Source organism: Lonchura striata, chromosome Z (assembly GCF_046129695.1).
Source record: "Lonchura striata isolate bLonStr1 chromosome Z, bLonStr1.mat, whole genome shotgun sequence".
NCBI classification, from domain to species: Eukaryota; Metazoa; Chordata; class Aves; order Passeriformes; family Estrildidae; genus Lonchura; species Lonchura striata.
This window is the reverse complement of record NC_134642.1, coordinates 18,933,033-18,956,028: the sequence shown is the minus strand read 5'-3', so window position 1 is coordinate 18,956,028 and position 22,996 is coordinate 18,933,033. Positions and strand designations below refer to the sequence as shown.

General features: G+C 33.9%; 1 protein-coding gene across 36 annotated transcripts in view; it reads left to right on the top strand.

The window, feature by feature from the left end:
* The window catches only part of PTPRD (protein tyrosine phosphatase receptor type D), a 1,155,761-nt gene that overhangs the window by 557,922 nt on the left and 574,843 nt on the right, over positions 1 to 22,996 (top strand). Inside the window, exon 1 of one of the 36 annotated variants that reach the window (XM_077790479.1) lies at positions 2,879 to 2,902. The exons of the other annotated variants lie outside the window; for them this stretch is intronic. The gene's annotated coding sequence lies outside the window, so the exon portion shown is untranslated. Of the gene's footprint in view, positions 1 to 2,878; positions 2,903 to 22,996 lie in introns of those variants that run through there. 36 annotated transcript variants of the gene reach the window in all.

Genomic DNA, 22,996 nt, shown 5'->3' with positions numbered 1-22,996 from the left:
TCTCTTTCAAATTCCTTGCAATATGAGAACAAGAAAATTTTGCTATGTTGTTTTTTCTTGCCTCTCTTTTAAATGTCTTCATCTTATTTTATTTTACTCCTTATTTTTCAATAATCTCATCTGGTTTCATAGTTCTTTGTGAAGTCCTATTTGACCAGTCTAACACTGTCATTACATCATTAATTTCCTGCATGAACATATGTGAATTCAACCTATTACCCTTTTTTACTAAAGAATTATACAAAACAAATTTAGATGTAATTGGGGCATAAAGCCATACTACAAAAATTCTTTCATTCTATTCCAAGCTTGAACCTTATTTTCATCTCCTATTTTCTCTGTGTTTGGAAAGTAAGAACTTTGCAGAGATTATTATTTTTGCAGCCCTTTAGCCTTTGGTATTATTAAAATAACAGTTTGTATTTTTAAGAAGCTTGATACACGATAGAAAAAAATACATTAAGGAGCCAAAACAGAAGATGTAATACTACATAGCTGGATGAAATAATTCTGAACTTAGATGAAGAGTGAAATTTTCCAGACCTTTGGGAAAAGCAATTTTTCAAAAATTTTGATGAAGAGGATATAACACTATACAGTCCTTCAAATACCAGAAAGGACCATGCTGCTTAACTCTTCAAAATTAATTTAAGTTCAAATATTTCATACAAGTATAAGAAACTTCAAATTTATTAATAACAAACAAACGCACACATAACTGCATTGCAAGTTTTAATGATAAGTGAAATAAAATGTTTTCTGTTTGGAAGTTCAGTTTATTGTTAATTTCATATTTGATCAGCTATATATAGCTTCCTTTTAAGTGTGGCTAAATGCACTGTTTGTCATGTAAAAAATCATTTTAGAATGTATACCTGTTTTTCAAGTAAAATATAGATATTATCAATGAATTTTAATCTTGGCTTCTCTGTGAAATTAGTATCTAGAAAATACTTAAATAACTGATAACGTATGCAAGACTACTTTTTTTACTAGCTCTTTTTTTTCTGTGTTGCACAGTTAAGTGGCATTGTACAGTGATAAATGTGGTCCTCTAAGCCAAAGTTGTTCCATAGTGGAAGTAATTTTTTCTCATTATGCATTTCTTTAGGCTAACCCAAAATGTTTTAGGAGATCATACACATGAAATTTTTGCATTTTATTCTCACATTCAGAGGATTTAGAATGGTATACTCTTATGCAAAATTTCCCAAATTTTAGATTTTGGTATTAAATTTCTAATATGAGTTCACCTTTACTTCCTCTATGCAGTATATAATGCTGGTTGAAGTGGCATCTTACACTCCAAAATGGAAAATAGGATTGTTTTTAGCCCAAAACTTTTCAAATCTCTAGTTTCAAATAAATGCACAGTAGTACAGACATAATATTGTGACAACCTCTAACTCTTGCTATCAAGTGCATTTTTATGGAAATTTGTTTGTTAGGTTTCAAATTTATAGTCCCAGAGAAAGCATGAAAATGTGTTGGCCCAATTCAAGAGCAAGCTATTTTATCTTTATGTGGTAGGACTTACCATTGAAGTAATTGATTGAACATAACGTCTATTTCAATATCTCACATCATAGTTTCCTAACTCCAACATTTGAGCTTGGAAACCAAAGACATTCTCACATTATTACATTACATGTCATTTTGAAGAAAAGCTACATAACAACGCCCTAATCCTGCATCCCACAGTTCCTTTCTTCTCACAGGGTCTTCATAAACCTTATATTTTATAGTTCTCAATACTCTATTCAGAGGAGATATAAAGATGGGCTATTTCAGATAAAAAAGTTTTCCACCACATAAATTAAGAGAAATTGTGACAGATATAGAAATGTACACTGAGAATGAAAGAAGAATCTAAATAGTCAAAAGTGGACCCAGCCTTCAATGTCCTGGATAAACTCCCACTATAAAGGTAAAAAAAGGGTATTGCATACTGGCTGCAGGAGACACAGAAAAATTAAAGAAAGAAAAAAATTAAAAGCAACTTTCCAGAAAATATTTTTTGTGGGTATTTGAGTGCTCTAGAACCCAAATTTTCCTACATCATCTTTTCCTGCCTGTTTGGTTTTTTCCTTTGTTTTCTCTTTTCAGTAATTTTTTTTCTGGGGGGGGGTCCAATCTTTTTGTCCATGTCAACTTTTTTTAATGTGATATCTTCATAGTCTGAATATATTAGTTCATCATTGCAATCATCTTGAAAATAAATTATTGTGTGAATAACAGAAAAAATCTTAGGAAGTACTTAGAAAATACTAATCTTCTCTGAAGTAATTGTGACAGCTATTTTTTTACATGGAAAATTAATGTAGATGTTAATGCAGGAAACAAGATTATCAAATTTTAATATAGAGTCAGCCATGTTAGGCTGATGCAGTTGACAATACCAAAAGAAATAGCTGGGACTACAAATCCTGTCCTCAAGTCCTGCAGTGAGCTCATGAAACATTGTCAACTCTGCCTTTTCTCATATTTAGCAATTTTTCATAAAAACAGAATTTCCAGAAGTTTCTCACATCAAAATTTTTTTATAGCATTAAAAGCTTACTTAATCTTGTGAATATGTTCAAATTTTGAAGAAAGAATGAATAAGCCCTCAAATCTCAGGGTCTATATGACATTATTTTTCAGCTAAATTTTCTGTATGTGATTATGTACTGATTTGATAAAATGGTTATTATATTTCAGCATCATATTTCTTATCCAGCTTGTCTTTAATAAACAGGCATCACTAACAGAGTTTCCTTATCTTTCGGCAGAGAGTGGCTAAGAACACCTGGATGATTCATTCCAAATCCATTAACACTATCTGAAAAGAAGAGCTAGCAATTTCACATTCCTTGAGATCAAATTTCTATTATTGTGTCTTCTTTATGAGTAGCTTGAACAGGTAATTGGAAAGAAATTATTTTCTTTAAGAATTAATTGTGTAAGTATCAAAACAATCACATTTAGAATAAAAAAATAAACCTGTAACTTTATTAATAACAAAAAAAAAATTAATAAACCCAAGTATAAGGTTGTATGTTAGCTATATAGCAAGATGCTCTCAAAGACAAATAAAAATATGTTTGTATTCCTCATCAGGGTGTTGCTCTATAACAGAATAATTTAAAGGACACTGAAGTCAACTAATGCTTACGTGTCCATGGACTTAGTAAGGTTTAACCTGAACCCTCTTCCATCCTACATTTATCTGTAATCTGTTTCATAAGGTGTTGAAAATTTCTTTTCTCTCATGTATTGGTTTGGTCTTATTCCCCCTTTATAGATGTTTAACTTCTTCTCTGTGTTACTTTGTCTTCATTGTAATAGCTAACTTACTTATTTTGAATCTTTTTTTAAACTAGGCTAACTGTTAGTTTTTCCTTTTTCTCTTTTCCCAAGAGTATCGGAGACCTTTTAAATTCCCATTTAATCATTGGATTGTAGATATTTCTCTGTATTTCCTGTGGCAAAAACACTCCTTAACAACATTTTCAGGCTTAGACAGGGTATACGTCTCAGTCCTGCAGTACAATTTGTCTGCTTACATACTGAGACTTCGAATTGCTAAGGACTTATAGCAGTTACCCCCTTGTGGTAACCAATTTACACACACAGTCAAATCAATTAAAACATATTTTATTCAAAATTATATAGGACTTACGATACTATTAGTAATATTTCCTTCTTCATTTTTCAATTGGCATATCACATTGAAAATCATTATTTATATTTCTCCAGAATTTAAAAGATACTAAAACTCATCTTTTGTATGAGATAGAGCTTTTAATTAATAAAAGCAATAATTGCCATGGTTTCTGCTACTCAAAGAGTGGGGGTTTTTTATACTTACATATTTTGTGTGTGTGTTAATTTTTTTTTGCCTTTTTTTCTTTTGCACAATTGAGATCCTATTATATGCATGTTTTTGGATTGGAATAGTAATCCATCTTTAGAATTATATCTGGGAAAGTTAAACCATTTATGTCAATATCCTTTGTGAGTGATCAGCTGAAAGTTTGCCATAGACAGAGCATGAAGTCTAAGAACATGAGCCTCCCTGGCTGTATAACATGACCCTCCTGGCACGTTATACATCTTATGTGGAATCTCATTCTTAAATGCAGAACATCTAGTGGCTCATGTGTTCTAGAGGTTGTTCACATACAGGAAATGTACCTGAAATAATTTCAGGTGATTTAGAGTTTGGGTGTCATTATGAGCATTCAATGTTCTCTTGTAGACATTAAAAGGATGGTTATTAATGTTAATTTTAAAACCCAAAAAACCAAAACAATGACAACAAGTGAATTTTATCTTTCTATTTTGCTGTAGTCCTAATCCATAGGTCTCGTGTCAGATTTTCATTTCCTGATTCTTTGTAGCCAATACCCAAATTTCAAACATCTGGGACTTTAAAATATAATTATTCCTTCTTTCTTTTAAAAGAAAATAAATCTGTTTTGGGAACTTCCATCCTGGATGATTTTTTTGAACCTTTGTTTTAAACTGCATCCAAACTATCAAAGCAATGTAAGGAAGAAAACCTTGCAAATTGGCAACTCGAGTAGACCTAGACTGAAATAAAATTAATACTTTTCTACCTTCTTGAATGGAATAAATATTTCTATATTGTTCTCTTAAACTGCTTCATGACTTAGGAAAAGTTATAGGCCAAATTAAAGTGTCCCTTGAAAAGAGAACTTCAGAGCAATGATATCTCACCATTCACTATACTGGGAATCAGAAACTCTTCTGCTGCTGAGATGTCTATACTAATGGCTAGAAGTTCTCTGCAGAGTCCAGATGTAGACCATGTCAAGGAAAGTAAACCAAGGGAAAATCTGCAGATGAGCCACCAAACAAAGTATCTCAGCCTGTGAGCTAATACATTTTGTATGTCTGTATTTCTTTTGAACTCAGACACTTCAGAGGTTCATCAATGTTCTCCTTAAAAAGCTGAACAAAAAAGCTAATTTACAAATTATGCCATAGAATACATTCTTGTATATCCATCAGTAGAGTTTAAGGATATCTTTTTGGTAACAACTGTTTCCTGTTTTCTCAGGAAAAACATAATCCTTAACGTTAAGCATCTTCTTAGCACCAGCCAAAGAAGATCATTATTAAAGAACTGAATATGTAGATTTTCATAACTTGCTTGTGCTTAAGAAACAACCTCTGTCTGAGAGATTTTCAATGGTCATTCTTTATTATTCATAATGGTCATTATGTAAGCCTGTGCCTTTAAAGCTATAGTTCTTTCAGTGGCACATATTGCCATATTGGGAAGAAAGATTTTGTAGTTTTCTGAAGTAGGAATTTGGTTCTCATAAGAAAGTTCTTTGAGCTAATTTCTCAAATGTTTCTCATATTCCCAAACTGAGGAATCTGAGCAATTATCCTGTTCACTATATACTGAATTTATATTTCTTTTGGTTTAATTAGTTGAAACATCAGTTTGTGAAAATCCAAATAAAGTTGCAACATGCTATATAAAACTTACTTTAATGCACATCAATCTTTATGTCTTAGGCTAAATTATATGGGGTCTTCCTTGAATCTTTCTACTTGCAATTTTTCACTTTTAAAATGAAAGTGCATTTGGTTTTTATTTGTCAATGAGCTAGATTTAGAAAAGCAATTTCATTGGATCTAAATTAGATTTATATTATCTTGAAGTTACCCAACATCCTCCATTGCCACGAAGGATATATTACACTCTTTGCCAAAAGAGGCTAACTGTGTGTCCTATCAAAACTAACTCATTGCATAATATTTCTTCTTATTTGTGTTGTTTATACAAGGTGTGCAAATTCCATTAACTCTGAAGCTGGGAAACTTTGCTAAAAATATATAATTTTGACCCTAGGCTGAAAATATATAATTAATATACTATAATCTTTGTATAAGATATATATTTAGTTGATTGCCTAAATAGAATTATGTTTACTACAGCACAAAGAGATTAGACTGGTAGTTTCTATTAAAAATATATAAATCTTGACATCTTGAATCTTGACAATGGGGTAATATACATTCCCAATGTCAGCAACTCATGTCTGTAACTGTAGGCCAAGAATACCCATGTGGAAACTAATTTAAAATTAGAAAATTAGAAAAGAGAAATCCATGCAATCTTTTACAAGATGATCAGTTTTACAAGGTGATCAGAGGCTCACTTTTCCCTACATAAAAACATTTATACTAAGTTTTAACATTATTACCATGACACAGTTTAAGGCCATAGCCTGATGTACACTAAAACCATTCCTGGACACTAAAGAAAAAAGATATTAAGGATTCCTCTTGAATGCATCTTCTTCTATTCTAATATCAATATAATCCTACTTTGTAATATAAATTCTTCAGCTTCATAGAACAGTGCTTATATTGATATAGGTGGCTTCCAATGTGTGAAAAGTAACATTGAGAGTAACAGTTTCTTGACTAAACTGTACAGATCCTCACAAAAAGTCTAAAATGATAAGGCAGAACTAAATTTTGGAAAGGTTTATTTGATTAAATTTTGATAGTAAATAATTTTATGACATAACAGAATTTAGTAATCACAGTTTACTTACAAAGTGCATTATCAGAGTATCATGAAAAGTTGTATTTTTGGAAAAACCTCTGAATATCATGTTATCAGCTCTCTGTTCAGAGCTAGACCAGACCCCGCCAGGTCCTGTCAGGCTCAGTTCAGATGGTAGAATATCTCCAAGAATCTCCATTCTCTTTGTGCAAAACTATAACTTCTCTGCATAACTTTTTCTGGTTATTCAACTATTCTGATGATAAATATTTTTGTCTGATGTCTTGCCAAAACATTCTGTGTTACAATTTCTGGTCATTAGCTCTATCTGTGTGCTGGAGAAGAGATTGATTCCATCCTCTTCACCTTCTCAACTGGTATTTGTGGATAGCAATAAGATCTATCCCAAAAATCTTCTCTTTCCTAGACTGCACAAACCCTGCCTTCCCAGCCTTTTCTTGTATGCATGCTAACTGCTTTATCTGGCTTAGTATATTAAATTCAGTTTTGGATCTGTTTAGTGACATCCGCTTTGTTCATGAACGATTGGAGCCACCAGTACACTGAAAATGGAGGACTGCCCTCAGAAGTTGATAAATCAGAAGCTGGAGATAGGCCAAAGGCAAACTGGGCCTTCCCTTTGGGTCACAACCTCAACTCTCACCTCACAGGCTAAGCTGAACAGGGTAGTAATGACAGTGAGCTCCTTGAAAGTCTCAGTCAAAAGATAAACCAGGTCAAGGACTACTCAGAGACTTCAGCAAGAAGCAGGAAACAACGGCACAGATTCATGGCCCAGGATACAAATATGGGGAAGGCAGTAGTATACCTACAACATTAGCTTAGGAAGGAACTGAAGAACCTTGTGGACCAGAGGGGTAATAGACAACATGTCCAAGAAATTTGACTTGTCTAGTCAGCTCAGAATCATCGGTATACTTGCTTCTATCCCATTGCACTTCTTACAGCTGTTAGGATAGCTGAAGTCTCCTATGATACAAAGGCATATGGTTTTGCACAGCTTTCTTCATATGTCTGAAGTGCTTTTTCTCTTACTGATTTTTTGTCTTGTAGCAGACACCCATTAAAATGTCTCTCACAGTCATTGTGCTCTGATTTTCCTGATAAGTACCCAATGGACTCACTAACTGCTCTCAGCATTAATTCTCTCCCTGTGCTAGGTTCCTCCTTCCTCTTCTGTCCCCACTAGAAAACCCTCTTTCATTCATCACCACACTCAAGGCATGGGAGTTATCTTTACCACATTTCTTTTCTGAAGGAAATCATAGAAATGCATGGGAGTGTGCAGATTTCTAATCCCTCTTGTCTCTCAATTCATATATATTTGCATATGTGCACTTGAGATGGCTCATCTTCACTGAAAAAACTAAGATGGTATAATACGTGCCTGTGTGTGATGTGCCTCTAAGTCACCCTTCAGAGCTCTTCAGTGTCCTACCATGAGAGGTAACCCAAGAGTATTGCTGGTGCATGCAGATGATCAGAAAGGGCTATCCTTATAAGGGTTTGCTTGTCACCATTTTCTCCACACACACATCTCAGATATAAGTCTCACAGGACCAAAAGCCTCCCACAACAATGTGATTCCCACACACCACAGATTTGCAGTGTCCCTTGTACTCCCACAGTGGTGTTGATGCTTCCATTTTTCATCGTGCTTTGATCATTAGTCCCTGTCAAACCATTATGAAGTCTTTCTCACTGGTTTAGCAGGCATGAAGTCCTCCAAGTATAAAGTCATTCACTTTTGTTCACTTTCAAATTGTCAGCAACAAATAAGAATAAAGTATAAGAGCACATTCTAAGTAAAACAGTAGTAGAAAGTATCTCCTTTGCAGTTTGAATATAACTTAATTGAGGGAACTTTAGGTGAAATCTGCTTGTATTACTATACTGTTTCTAATCAATTGCTTTCCAGGATTTAGCCTAGGGATAGATTTTTGGTTTTCCCATTATGTGTCTCTGCCTCAGGCTGCATGTGTGTGCCTGTGTTTTGTGGATTTTTTTCTGGTGTCTAGATGTTGAGACAGTAGAGAGATGAAGATATATTTAACACTGAGGCTTAAGCAAAACTTGTTGCTTTGTTTTTTTAAGAAAATAATAATATTAATGTATTCTTGAGAAGTCCCTGCTAGAGTTTAAGTCTAGCCACCCTGACAACAGGGTTCATTATGTCATGGTTAAACAATTAAATTTATATGAATTGCATAAATTTCTTGATTGATATTTTTTGGTGTTCTGCATCATGTATAATCAAGATTCATGATCCTATTTAAAAAATTGCAGCCTAACAATAATTTGATGCTATGAGGAAGTAATGTGTAAGAATTTCCTTTTTAGTCCCATCAAATAGAAAAGATACAAATGGAAAATACATCCTTATGTATTTTTGCATACATAAAATAGATAAATATCAGAATGATTGTTGCAGCTAAAGGACACATAAACAGAAATTTGATTGGAAGGATTAAGGGAGTAATTATGTTTGTTCTGATAGGAAATTCAGCTAGAACTCTGGAGAGAGCTGTAGTCTTGGAGAAAGACCTGTTGAGAGGTTAATTCAAAAGATGAAAGTAATGGACTGAGACTCAAAAACTGTAACTATTAGCTTGGAAGAATTCTATAAAACTGTTGTGTTTAGTGGAAATTTAAAAGTTGCTAATGTACAAATATATAGAATGAGTCTTCTACAGAGAATGTATAAGCTGGAAAATGTTCCTTATCATCAGTGAGTGGTTCAAGAATAGCATTCTCTAGAAATAATAATCTAATAGATTGCAAAGCAGTGTGATTTTTTTTATGAGAGGTTTTATATAACTCAACTGACTGTAATAACAGGACCCTATTATTCAGTGACCTCAAATGTTCCTTTCAATGATGTACAGTACATGTATGGAATAGGAAAATAGGAGTTTTATTCAGTAGAAAACATGGGAAGAATAACAGCTTGGGTAAAAATGAAAGTGGTATTATGAAAAAAAGCTGAAAACTGAGAATATATCTGTTTTTGCTTTAGAAATATAGGAGAGAGGAGTACAAGTAGAAAAAACCAAGAGAAACAAAAAAAGAGAGGTGCCTGGTCAGATTGAAAATATAAGAATATTCTGAACAATACATTTATATTTTCAGTTTTTCTGTTAAAAGTACATATTTTCTATTGTGTTCATTGTTATTGAAAATAAAACTCAAATATGTCTCACTTTAATTATCCTAATGTATGTGCATTATTATAAGTTTTTTGATCAATAGTCTTTCTTCTTTCCTTTTCTCGCTTTCTTCCTGACTCCCTGAGGCTCCCTTCATTTCTTCTTCCCCTTTTTCTCTTTCTCTTCTTTCCAGAATGTGATCAAATACCTGCTGCACTTCAGCAACATAAAAAGTACAGGGCTGAGATCCTTTCTTTGTGTCAATTTATACCATTTCTGTAACAAGTAAAGTAGCTCACATGAATTGGTCACCTATGGCCACATTGTTTTTTCTAATGTTTCAGTTTTCTTGCAAAGGAAATATATTTTTAATCAGTAAATTCCGAAACCAAGGTACATTACTGTCCAAACTAATAGAGCATCATTATTAGATACATTTGTAAATCTGCTACATGGTGACAGTCATGTCCAATATATACAAAAAAAATCCTTAATTGTTTTGTTGGTAAGAGATATTTTCTATAATTAGGAGGTGTCAGAGAGAGGTCCTCTATTGTCCCAAAGGCAAACTTCAGAGAACCAATCAGTCTTTTCCCATGATAAGCTATAGGTGTAGGTATCATTTGCTATTCAGTCAATAATTCTTTGGCATTATCAGATTTCTGATATTCCATTACCTGCTGCTTTTTGGTGTTCAAAACAATCCCCTATCTGTAAAAAGAAGTAGTGAGAGTTGCAGCAATAAAGTAGCGGTCTAATATTCGTATCAAAATTTCTACAGATACTTTCTAATATCTTACATGTTTGTATTTCTTTTCAAACTAAATTAAAGTGCTAATCTTTAATTCTTTACAAGACTAATCCATTAATGGTTAAATTACAGAAGGATCCGCAAATCATTTTGTTGGGTGAGAATTCCCATTTTCAGTGCAACAGAAACAAGCATTCTGCTTTCTATAAGGCTTTCATGAATCTAGACCTGAATAAAGACTAGACTATAACATTTGCAATTGCCTTTGAACAGCAGTCCTAGATCATCTTTAGTCTTGGCTTTTCAACAAGCAAAAATTGCTGGGTTTAGTTTATTTAGTTTCTAATTTATGAAAACTGAGTCACAGCTAGCTGCAGAGTTATCATAGATATTCATTTCTAAAAAGCCCTAAGAAACAGTGATCATTTGACAAGTATATATGAATTTCCTATCTGAAATACTACTCTACAAGCTTAGCAGAGATGACTGAAATAATGTTGGTTTTTATGTTTTGTTTTGGTTTGCTTTTGTTTTTTTGTTAACATAGTGAGGAGTCTAGATATGCAGAATGAAGCATTGGATCCAAAGCAAATTATCACAATTTAACAGAATTTAACAGATTTTTTTTTAAATAGGTATTAAAATTGGCCCAATGACATTATCTTAAGTAATGGCTTGATATTCAAAATTTTTGAGGCCCACTGATGTTAATAGCTAAAAGTAAACCTTTTCATTTTATTTGCTTTAGAGTAGTTCTTTAAAAAATGGCTTGAAGAAAGTTTTATTCTTCTCAGAAGCATCTGTCTTTTGTACTCTTAAAACTTAAATGTTGTCTCAGATCTTATTAGAGTTGGTGTAGGAACTAATTAATTCTCATTCTACTTAACTACAAGCTCGATTCCAATTATTTGGGGTTTTAAATATTTTTTGTTTTATACAGAAAAAAAAAAGATATTCAACATTGTTCCATTTTCCAGAATTTGCTGTCTGCCTGATGTTCCTTCAAAGAACTACTAAGATAACCTGATAGCTAAGATAACTAAGATAGCCTGAAGATTGTGTTAGTAAAAGGATGCTAAGCAGTCTAAGAAAGTATGGTACTTCCATCATAGCTCGTCCCTGTGCAGTCAATAAGTGAATTCTGACAAATCATGTAAACAATTCTACTTTGTGGAAGATTTTCTTTAAATGATGATTTTCTCATTGTTACATCTTTATTTTTGTATGTGCTTTCTATTCTTAATATACAGGAAGGTGCTGTCAAAAGAATAACAGCTGCTTTATTGATGTGCATATAATAGGGAACAGTCCACTCTGATGGATAACAATAAATCTTTAACCAAGCTTTCACACTTTATTTTCTGTTAGGCTACTGCATTAACCCGAGTTTTCAGCTGGTATTTGTTTATCTGCTTAATGCAGCACTTTGCCTGCATTTATGGCTTTGGTGTTTATTCAGAGTCTTCAAAGGGTGAGTAGGGATTTTGCATTTCAGAGGAGCTTAACCTCCTGTATATTTACAGCATTATTAAAGCCAGGTGGCCTACACAGAGGTCAACAACTTCTCAACGGAAACATGATACCTCGTATTTTGCTGTGCCTGATCAGAGTTAAAGCCCTTGCTTTCTCAGAAGGGCTCAGGACGAGCCAGGAATGGATTTTGTTTCTTTGTAAAACAGAAGTGTGTTGCTTCGTTGAATCAGTTTCACATAAGTACAGAATCACAAGGTTGAAAGAGACCTTCAAGATCATCGAGGCCAACCCATGCCCTAACACCTCAGCTAAACCATGGTATTAAGCGCCCCATCCAGTCTTTTTGTAAACACGTCAGGGGTGACTCAACTACCTCTCTGGGCAGCCCATTCCAGTACTTTATCACTCTTTCTATAAAAAAACTTCTTCCTGATATCCAACCTATTTCCCTTGGTGCAGCTTAAGACTGTGTCCTCTGGTTCTGTCAGTTGCTGCCTGGAGAAAGAGACCAACCTCCCCCTGACCACAGCCACCTTTCAGGGAGTGTAGAGAGTGATAAGGTCATCTCTGAGTCTCCTTTTCTCCAGGCTAAACACCCCCAGCTCCCTCAGTTGTTCCTCACAGGGCTTGGGTTCCAAGCCCATCGCCAGCTTGCTTGTTTAGCCATGTCTTTCCTCTTTATAAGGTTCGATTCCTTTGACTCCAACCTTCAATTTAGGCAGTGGTACTTTGCTATAGATGTGATATACTTTTAAAATTTATTTCTCAGAGTAAAAGTTTAAATCTTATAAAGGCAAATGTTTCTAATAATGCAGTTTGTGATCAGGTTTTCCCACTGAATTTGAAAAAAAATATTCACAGAAAATATCATGCATATAAATGTGTTATTTCTTGTAGTATGTTTATTGTACGCACAGCACAGAATTTTACTTCATTGATATGCTAGGGAGACATTCAGTGAAAACACAGCTCTTATCTTCGAGTTCCATAGGAAGGGCTGGTTACATTGCATTTTCTGACCAGCTGTACTGAAGAGTAATATCTTCATTTGGGGGTGGATGGAGTAATTAAGTAATCAGTTCAAAAGTGCTGTTTTCTAGATTTGAAAATGAAGATATTTTCCCTGAATGTTAATGTGGTTTACAGGCTCTGGGCTAGACTATAAACTCTGTTTTTCAGTTGCAAATCTCAACCAAAAAAAAAAAAAAAAAAAACCAAAAAAAACCCCCAAAAAAACCAAAATGCAGAATCTGTAAATGTAATTGAATATTTCAAAGATAGTGTCTTCATATTTTATCTCAGTTGCTGCAACATTTCTCAATAGGGAGGCCTTAACAGAGGTTTTTAATGCTGAGATGAGTAAAACAAGTCTCAGATATACTATGTACTAAACATGTCAATAAAGATTTCGTGAAAATAAGTATAAGCATCCAGTATCACACAAAAATCAGTGAATGCTGGCTTAAAACAATGGTTTTGTCAGTAATAATACAATTCTAGAAGCAGTCTTTCCAAAAACTTTCAGTCTGCTCCTACTTAATATGGGGCAAACCTAATGTAAATGAAGATAAACCTTCAAATGGCTATATTTTGGTAATATTTTAGGATTTATACAAAATTAAGTGTATTGGTATCAAATGTATCCTCTTTCACCTTTACGCATTTCTTTAATAGAAGACTTAAGGTTTTGTAGGCTAGAGGCTTAACATCTTTAAACTGGCAATGTCACAGTGCCCAAAATGTAGAAGTTACATAGTCATGACTGAAGTTTTAAAACAATAGGAAGACTGACTAATTTCCAAATTAAAACCAGGATATCAAGGGTTATCTTGTGTCACATAAATAACTGCGTGGGATTATTAATGTCAGACTCTCTTACCTCATCTCAATCCTGAGGTTTAAATAGCTCCAGATGAACTTTGGGCAAAACAGATGAATGCTCGAATCAGACTAAATAACTCATCTATACTCATGATTTAGGACATTAAATCTAAGAGCCCAGAAATTAAAAGCCAGTTACATCATCTGTTCTTCTAACACAATCTGGTCACATTTTTGATTTACAGCTAATTGTTCTGCACAGTTGTGGGGCTTTATTTCACAGCACTTTTTGACAAAAAAACCAAAAACCTGGAATAACTGTCTTTTTTACCCTTCAGTATACTCCATTCTATGTAGAACGCAAATTTTATTCTGTCTTTTAAAATGGAAATGCAATCCAGAAAAGGAAAAGTCAAATTGCTTCTGATAAACATGGCTCTGTCTCTGAAAGCGTCTAGGTTTCCAAGTTTCAAAAAAATATGCACTATATTCCAAAGAAATATCAGCATAAAGTAAGGCTGCTATAGGCAGATTTAATATGCATTCTTATTATTTACATGTTGAGTCATTTGCATCAATTTTTCTTCACTACAAGTATTTCCTAAAAGTTGGGTAATATCCCAAATATTTCACAAACTATGTTTTGTCTTCTGAAGCTGTACAGGTGAAATTTTGCCATCCTAATTGTGAAAATTTTTTAATTGTAACTGTGTGACTGAAATTCTTTGACACAATGATAATAGATTTTTACGTAGAAACAGAATTTGCAGACAACAGCAAGGATGTGTTGATGATAGCTGCTTACTATAAGGCAAAAGGGATCACATAGTGATGGATGTCCTTGGCAGTACATACACAATTGTCTGAAAGTCTGTTTTTTTTACAAATGTATTTATATTAATTCATAATAAGTATTTTGACTTATTTCTTCAAAACATTTGAATGTTTTCCCCTCTGCAGCTATATAGCTTTTTCAGCATTTAATGCAACTCCTAGTATTGTGCAGTTACCTTCTGAGAATCTTATGGATCTGATTGGCTAAAATGTATTGGCTAAAATTTCATTATAGCAACAGATCCTTTGGGAAGGAACTGACTGTATTCATTCTAAGATTTTTGTTGTTCTGAATTCATGAATCATTGTAGTGACTAAGAATTAATTTCTGTCTTCTGACTTTCCTCAAACTGCATTTTCTAGGGAGTTTTTTTTCTGTCTTCTATTACAGGTCTGAAGATTCAAAGAGACAGTTTATTAATACCTTCAATGCCTATGTTGTTCTAGAATTGAAACATATTCAGTTACAGTAATTTATCAATAATTTAGTTCCCTCTTTTCAATTACTATGCATTTTCAAAGTTAGATAAGCCAAATATATATTACTATATATTTTCAAAGACAGAAGGCCAAATTAAATGCATTGTCTAATATGACACTGGAATGCAGAGATTAATATAATACTATGTAAGAGTATCCTTGTATGAATCACAGAAAAAATAAAGACATGATTTCTAGAACCAATGATTTGTCCCTGAAACCTTTCTAATCACATCAGAAATTTGTAAAATTCAGTTTTGAAAGCTGTGAGAAGTCAGCATCCTATAGCTTCATAACAGTGAATTTTACTGTAACTTGGGTTGTTTAATGCTTCAGCTAACAGCCCTCAAAGGCAGCATTTTGCCAGAAGTGGAGGCAGACAATCTACTGAGAGTTTGTCTCAGTAATGGTGGGCACACTGTGGAATCCCCAGCAGCGTTCACAGGGAGCTCATACCCAGCATGAGCACCCATGGGAGGATGATCTGTGGGTCAGGGGCTGCAGTGGCCTCTGGGGCCTCTCACAGTCTGTGCTTTCAGGAAGCATGCACTGGTGGGGGGTTTGCAGCAGGCGTAAAGAATCTGTGAGAGGAGGTCAGCAGACCACATGTCTTTCCAGGCACTGCACTACAAGAACTGACACTGCTCTTCCAAGTTGCACTGAGGAAGCACCTATGCTTGTTAGTCTGGGAAATGGAGACAACCAGGCTGTGATCTTGTGAACTCTGGTATCAGAATGACTGTTCCCTATCCATGTGCATCCATGACCTGAAGAACACATTTGGGGACCCAGCACAGGCAAAGGCAGACTTCTTCACAGCAAAGACTTTGATCTGCGTGTGCCTGAGACCTGTGGCAGCACTGGCAGGATGAGGCAAAGAACGGTGGTGGAAGACTCCCTGCTGTGGGGATGCAGGCTGCTAAACTGACTCAGTCTGTTAGAAGTCTGTTAGTCTGACTCAGTCTGTTTGCTGCATGCTGAGGGGTTTGGTCCAGAACATCACGGATAGGCTGACAAAGTTTGTTCAGTTTGACAGTTGGTAAGACTATTATTCCAAATTTCTCCTCCATAAGGGCACTAGCAATATGTCTGGGAGGTTTAGGGCTTCATAAGTAGTGACCACACATTTTTAGGGAATGAGAAGAAGGGCTGGATGCATGGTGACTTCTGCCTGGTCTTGCTGGTGAATGGGAAAGGCTTGAGGAGCACTGATTGAATGTTGGAAGTCAAAAACTGGTTGCACATTTGACATTGGCAATAGTTTTAATTTTTAAGACCATGTGACCTTTTTGAGGACTGCTTGGAAGAGAAGGTATCCATCTTCTCTTAAATTATCTTAAAATAAGGGATTAAATTGGGAAAAGAGTGTTTAAATAGGGAAGAGTGCTTGTTACCAAGCTGGGCAACCTAAACAGTACTAATCTACTAAAAAGAAGGAAGGGAAAGAGTGGTCAACAACCAAATGAAGAAGCAATGCACCAAGCTGGCAAACAAAATATGAGGGATTAAGTAAACACTGAGGACTTAAACAGCTGGACTACTGCCATGGACACAGGCAGACTCTTCATGAAGGACAGACTGGGAAAGTAAAAAGGGAGGGTTGCCTTTTGCATAGGAGATAAGGATTTATGGTATTCATTGTTTGGGTGATGGGTCAACAAAATTAGTGCACAGACCAAAAGTGGGAAATACTGTGATAGGCGCCTGCTACATACAATATTAATGAAGAACAAGCAAATTATGCCTTCTTCCGACCACTTCACATTCATAGGCCCTTACCTTCCTGAGGAAATTGACTCTCAGTGTATGAGGGAAGGACAACACATCAGGGCACAAGTACTTCGGGAACTTTCTGAAGTGCACTGCCAACATCTTCTTGACACAGGTAGTTAAGGAACCAGGAACAGGAGATGAACTACTCTTCCTAGAACAGAACCAGAATAAAGCAAATTCTTCCTCTCTCCAAGACAGCAATCAAAAGTATTTGGGAAAGTACAGGCCAGTCAGACTCATGTTGTTACACTGTGAGAGTTTATCTTGTTCACACAGACAGTTGCTTATCTCTCCTCAGTTTAATTTGGTTTTGGTTCCATTTTGTAAAAAAGCAAAGTTCTTATTTAATCAGCATGGTTTAAACTATAGCATATTTAAGTCATGTTCAGTGGTTTGAGCAGCAGTGAAAATTAAAAAAAAAAAAAAACAAAAAACAAAAAAAGGCTCTAGAATGAGTTTAATATCTTGCCAAAACCTAAAAAACTTCATCTTGATAGCACTTAAGAAATTGTCAGTGATGTTAAGCTATTAGTTGTTAGTTGGACTTTTCTTCTTCTTTCCTTCTTTCTTTCTTTCTTTCTTTCTTTCTTTCTTTCTTTCTTTCTTTCTTTCTTTCTTTCTTTCTTTCTTTCTTTCTTTCTTTCTTTCTTTCTTTCTTTCTTTCTTTCTTTCTTTCTTTCTTTTTCTTCCTTTTCTCCTTCCTTCCTTCCTTCCTTCCTTCCTTCCTTCCTTCCTTCCTTCCTTCCTTCCTTCCTTCCTTCCTTCCTTCCTTCCTTCCTTCCTTTTTTTTCTTTCTCCCTAATATTTGAAGTTTAATATGCTTAACTTGTAATTGTACTAAACATCAGACAACAAAAGTTTTTAACAACTCTCTCAGGAAATCAGGAAAAACCAGAGCTTCTTTATTAGTCCACTGTGTTCACATAATTGGATCACTTGCCCTCTGCCACCACTGAGTGAAACATTTGTATTGACTCACAGGTCAAGTATCTATTAAAATAGTGATAAATCAATCACCATCCTCGCCCTCGTGCACAGAAGTACATGAGCTCTGAAGTAATGACTGCTGTTCAATGACAGCTTAGAGGGCTTTTCTGTCTCACATAATGAGACAGAAATCTTAGGTAGTTAATTAAGGCACTGTATATTTGAACACCTTCATAAAAAGTCAGTGAATCAGTTGACACAAATCAAGGCGTGAATCCAAGAAACTGCAGGTGGGATGAAGTGCACAGAGCCTATCAAAGCTCATCACATTTGAAAGTCAAAGACATGAGTTCCTCAGTTGGAAAATTCAAAATTATGTGTGCTTCTCTTTATCTTGATTTTTATTGCACAGCATATAAGAGCCATGTGTACTGACTGTAATTTATACACTGAAGTGCAACGATGTTTTTATGTTTAGTTTATATAAACAGTTATAAACAGTATCCCACAACCTTTCTATTGCAAGAATTCTCTGTAATTATTTTCTTTTATTTATTTAAGACATAGTACTTGTTTGAATTGTCAGGTTTAGCTAGTCTATTTTTATTTCTTTAATAAACGCAAAATGAAAATAATCTTGCAAGGTGGCAGGGTGTTTAGGGATGTCAGTGTAATTATTGCAGAGGTGAGGAAATATCCTCATGAGATGATTGGTCTATTTAGTGAAGAAAAAGCCCCTGAAGAGTTTTCTTCATTTATATTTTCAGAGTGTGGCTTTTACCTGTTTATATTGTGGTCACTTCTTAGAGAAAATTCAGTGGGAATAAATATTTTGATCTCTAGTGCTTTTCTCATTCTCACTTTCCAAAATTACCCTAGCCGTTTGAGACTATCCCTAAAGGAAAGTCTCAGGATAATAACAGACTTCTCTAGAAGCAGTATTAGGATTTGGGACTCTATTAAATCATACAGAGCTCTCACTCACTGAATTCTGTATTAGATAGACGATGCTGTAAAAATACATGAAGGACTGAAGAAAGCACAGGCAGTTTCTCTTTTGAAAACAATGCCTGAAATGTACAGCAATCTCTTTCCTGTCTCACACACCATGAAAGTGAACTCCATCATCTGCTCATGATGGACAATTACAAAGACAGTCCAGAAGAAATACTGTCACAATAGTGCTGTCAAATGAACATTCACTAGAGAATTAAAGTTCCCCCTGGCATAAGGAAATTCAGTCCTCTCTAACTGTTTTTATACCACATAATCTAGTTGTTCCATAATGAGCCTAAGGACTAGGAAACTGCAGAAAAACAATAGTATAATTCTCTTTCCTTTAGATCAGATGTTTCTTTCCAAACAGGAGAGCATTTTTTAAGCAGGAATTAAATATTCCAATTTTTCATTATATTTATTTAATAAATGCAATCCATTGATCTATGGCACTCATTAGACATTAAAACATTCAGTACCTCTGAACTTCTTCAGTCATTGTTCTGAGCACTGCACTCATGGGCTGCTGCAGTGGGCCAGCCTACTTAAACTCTAACAGAATATTCAATAGTATTCAGAATTATCTTTATCTCTTTTCCAGGTAGATTATGAAAGATTTCAGGTCTTCAGTTACCCTTTTGTTTTTGATTGTTAAATAGAATCCTGATACCTGATTTTTTTGCCCCTTTAAAATATACAGTAACAGTTTCTTGTATACAATTGATTTTTTGATTTTTTTTACTGCTGAGATTTCAGCACATTATGTTGTCTAATACATGCTTTGGCATCTGGATTTATTTTTTTTTTGGGAAAACATAATTGCAAACATAAGCATTTTTTTAATCTGGAAGTAATTAGCATGAAATAAAGAAAATCCACATATCTGATCCCCAAGTGAGGGAACAAAACAACTAAAACCAAACCATAATGGCTCTCCCTACTGCTCTCCCACACATGCATCTTGAGTGTATTATTTGAGAAGTTGGAAAGTTCATTATGCATACGTATAATGGAGACAATCGTAATTTCACACTTTTTATAGTACAATGCCTTTTCTTCACATTGGCATGAAGTCATTACAAGATGGCTAAAATAAAATTAAATTAAAACAGTCTTTCATTAGCTACAGATTCTTAGGCTGATTGTTTTCAGTACATTTCCTTTAGATTGATTTACCTTTTGATGTGTTTTACATCCTTATTTGTAGACAGGCAGAAACTGTCAAAAAAAAAAAGGTAAAAAGAGGGAAAAAAGGGTGATTATTCAACAATCCTACTGAAGTTTAATCTGTGCCACATGATTTTTCCTGCAAAGAAAATTCCAGATACAAAATGATGAATAACAGTGAGAGGAGCCTAAATAAATGTCTTGTGTGGTTTTTGTATTAGTGCTAAATTCTGACATTGTTTTTCTGACTTTTGTTAGAAGTGCAGATAATGCATTTCTGCATTATCAAAATGTGCCCGAGCATTGTAAATCCCATTTCAAAACAACACAATTAGAGTATATAGAACTGGTAGACATTCTTAAATGACACTTTCAAGTTTGGAAGATAATCCTTCTTCATCTGAGATATTTAAGTGCATCAACATTCAGTTTAATAAATTTGTGTGTCACTGAAGAGTCATGTAAAATTATATTCTTCTTTTTAAATGAGAACTTGAGGAACTGAATAGCAGTTTGAAAGTCAAAAAAACTTCCTTTTTATGTACTTTCCAAATATTTTGTGAAATGTTATACGTACATTTTATATTGTACATTTCATATAATGGGCCAATTAAAAATTAGTCAGGATATAAATTCCTTTGTGTGCAAATAAAACATGTGGGCCTATCGTTTGAGATTAAATTTTAGATGCTTCTTGATAAAGTGTATGTTTAAAACATGCATTGCTTAAAAAGAGGGAAAGTTATACAAAGAGATTTGACATATCATGCATATAATTTATCTACTAATTAAAATTAAGTAGTGTCTTTGCAATTGGATTCACATTTTATGCACATTGTTTATCATGTCTTTACTTAAATAATAGCATTACATTCACTTTACTTTTTAATCTATGGTCATATAATAAACTGTAAAATGTTCATAAAACCAAGTAGTGCATGAATTCTAACAGAAATTGTTTTTAAAATATATATTATGTTACTATGTTAAATAGAATGAAATTACTCTTTTGCTCCCTAGTTAACCCTAATTACTACACTCATAAACTACATAACTTTCAAGTCCAAGGAAATTAAACTATAATGAAGTAAATTTCTTTTACACTATATAGTATATTTTAATTAAAATTTTTTCTACTTAATAATATATAAAATTTTATTTCTTATTAAATCATTATTTCCTTCACTTTCAGGTAAATAGAAGTTCATATTACTCCAAATGTATTAGACTTAAAAGTTTTAGGGAAAAAGGCATAAGAGCAACAAGAGTGCTATTTCTCTGTGAACAAACTAAAGTATCTTTAAATGTCTTTCATTACAAAGTTAAAGCAGTTTGGCTTCTGCTCTAAAGGGCAGTTGGGATGTCCCATGTCTATATATGGTCAACAATTTACTTATTTTAACATTATTAATTGCTTACTTTAATGTTTACAAATCAAAATTAATATTCTAGGTATTCTCACCAAGCATCAAAGAGCTAAGGTGTTTTCTTGAAGGTAATGAAATTTGGCTAGTCTAGAAGTAATTTTCTTTCCAAAGAAAGAAGCTTTGTCTGTCTGCCATTCCTCTGGACAGACTATAGAAATCCTGTTGTTATGAGACTTGTGCCATAAGAAATCATCACTTTTTATCATATAAAGCAAAGACTGCAGTTCTGAGTTGTTAATCTGTTATACAGTCACCCATATATCTGAGTACCCTGTGCTTCTTAATTCTAAGATAACTCAAAGAACTTTCCATCTGAATCTTTGGATGTATCTTAAAAATAATTTGTAAAAGAACATCCATTAACACAGTGCCCTGAAGTCACTCATGGAAGATGGGGAATAATAAAGGTTTTTCAGCAAAATTTCCCATCAGAATTTCAGATGTAAGCAGCATCCATCCATGATTTCTCCAGAATTCATGCCTAACAAGTATATGCAGAAGTATATGTTGACAAGAACAGGTGAAAGAGAATATGCTGATTTAATCTACTTTAGTTTTATTATGATGCATACATATTTCAAGCTGTCTTTAGAATTCACTCATTTAGATTATTTTTCCTTTCCTACGCAAGACCCAGTCCTACAGTCCATATAACTAAAAAGCAATATCTGATATTTTATTATTTTCTGGTTAATATATATGTTAGTATCTGGGCAAGGTACAAATATATTCTTGATACAGATCTCAAAACTCACCAAAGTGTATAAAGGAGATAAAACTTTTTTTTTGGCTACTAGGTTTCCATCTTGCTGTAGAATATGCTGACTTTTCTAAATTATATTCTCACCCCAATATTTATATTATATTTTCACTCAATATATATATTTAAAAAGATTGCTTGTTAATCACCACCTTTGTAGTAACCTTTTATTTCCATCATGAATATAAAATAGGTGATAATTACTTTCACAAATTTCACAGAAAATTTTTCTTAGTTACATATTTATTAAATATACTGAGCCATATGACCTGCATTAAGGGATACCAACAATGCTGTACTCTTTAAAAGTGAAGAAAATTAAGACAAAATAGCAATATTTTATATCTTTAATGATACATATTTCAGGTGTCTTTTCAGATGTGCAAGCATGTTTTCAAATTACTGTCACAATCTGACAGCATGGCCATTTTTCACTTCTTGATGTTTTGCTTTCCTATTCTTTGAGATATTCTAGTGCATCAGCTGTTGTTTCAGCTGTGTCCAGTACCTGGCCATATGTGCACTACATGCTTGTTTTGTGAAAAATAAAACATCATGGAAGGTAAGTTCAGCTTAGTATTTCAATGCTTTGCACAAACAGACTCTGAAATGATAATAAAACATTACATTGCAGTAACATAGGAAGCAAGTAGAGGAAATTTTTAATAAGAGGGGTAATAAACTGTAGAAACAACCACTTCAGGCTAGTTGAACACTGACTATTATTTATTCAAATTCCAGGTAAATGTATAATGAACATAAAATAGGAAGTCTGATCATTAGAATTTTAATTCCAACTGATAAGCAGGATATTTTAGTTTTGAGAGAGACAGTCTAGAGAGTCTTAAATAATATAATGTATTATCAAACTATTTTATTTTCTTCTGT